Source organism: Aplysia californica, unplaced genomic scaffold (genome assembly GCF_000002075.1).
Source record: "Aplysia californica isolate F4 #8 unplaced genomic scaffold, AplCal3.0 scaffold00176, whole genome shotgun sequence".
Taxonomy (NCBI): Eukaryota; Metazoa; Mollusca; class Gastropoda; order Aplysiida; family Aplysiidae; genus Aplysia; species Aplysia californica.
In genome coordinates, this window is record NW_004797446.1 from 770,796 (window position 1) to 772,385 (window position 1,590).

At 39.2% G+C, this 1,590-nt stretch overlaps 1 protein-coding gene across 1 annotated transcript in view; it reads right to left on the bottom strand.

Moving 5' to 3' along the window:
• Positions 1-1,590, bottom strand: part of LOC101855488 (calponin homology domain-containing protein DDB_G0272472) — a gene marked incomplete in the record, with an annotated part of 217,513 nt that overhangs the window by 214,188 nt on the left and 1,735 nt on the right.

A 1,590-nucleotide genomic window follows, 5' to 3' on the forward strand; every position in this document is an offset into this window, starting at 1 on the left:
GGTGGACGGGGATAGATGTAGACGACTTATAAATCATACATAAACACTAGTCAACGAACTAAAAATCGAAAAGCAAGCAACACAGATTTTTCCTTTAATAAACTTCTCCGTTGTATAAAACTGCCGCCTATATAAGGCAGGTACATAGCACAGGACAAAGTGACGGGAAGCTGCCATCGCAATATTATCACTGATAACGAAGGGTTAAAGTACTGTCTTAATTTAGATAAGATAAAGATAGGAACGTTCACGAAGACGATATCTGCGCTTCAAAGTCAAAGAGTAATGTGGAGCTCCATGGTACTTAATTCCCTTGTAAACCTATACAAAATGCTGATTGATTTATTTACACTTTGCTTTTTTATTCCATGTTGCCGTTAAGGATGATAACTGATTTCTAAATAGTTTGTGAGATACGAAGAAAAAAAGAGGGTATACGATTACAAAAAGATACCGATATCAAGCTTCATCGGCTCTCAATCATACAATACAATCACATATCCGGCTTTATGAGAAGCACGTTTTTTGCAGAGTTAGAATCCTCTTGTCATTTCATTGATAAAGTTCAAGACACCTTCTATCATTCAATGGTCATTCAGAAATTGACTTGTTCATTAATGGTAAATACACATGACACGATGGCTATCCGTTTGTCGCACTATGCCCTTTTCTCGTAGCCTATAAATCAGACAGATTGTAGCTTTTTAGTTTTAGTAGGAGTTTTATGGCACTCGAGGCAGAATAAAGTCATGAATAAAAGTGCCGAAAATAAGCTCCGAGGTGTTACAAGAGAGTAACAAACGCACACAAGAAGGGGAGACAGGACAATTGAAGTTTGATAGGAAAATAATAAAATCTTCCTATTTTCTTTGACAAGAATGGGGGTATACATAACTTTTCAGCCTACATGGGTTTGGGCCTTTCTTGAAGAACGTTTTTGTTGCTTAACATAGTTTTCTTGAAATCAACCATCAACATAACATTAGCTCTTAGTTTCGTTATCAATAATACGAGCTGTTATTACGTCAGAAATTAACATGAGTTGGGAAATAGACCGCTATAAGTATGTTTATATTGGATATCTGTTGGCCTTGATGGCATGGCAAGACAATAAGTATCGTCAAATTTTGTCGAGTGAATCTTGAAAAGATGACTCCAAAGAACACACCTCCAGTTATTGTCGATTAATTAGCGACGTTACTGCGCTTCTTTTTTTTTAAACACAAATTTAAAATGTCACCCAAAAGCGCATCTACATGATTTGTCGAGTGAACAGAATGCGAGCGCTAATTGAAATTAATGCAAAGTTTGTCCATGAGCGCTCTTTGAACGACAGTATAAATACTCGGACATACCAGAGAGGTCAGCTACCCCCTCATCCCTAATGGGGACAGCAGGTGTGCACCACTGCGGAGGTTACAAATGGCCATGTAGTCTGTCAGCTTGCGTACATGTGGTCACGACAACACAACAGTGGAAAAGTAAATGGAATTAGTTGACCGAGGTGACAGTGACTACGTCCGCCTCCACGCCCTGCTCACCTGACCCACCCCCAACACACACACACACAGAGGCAGGCACTCACACACA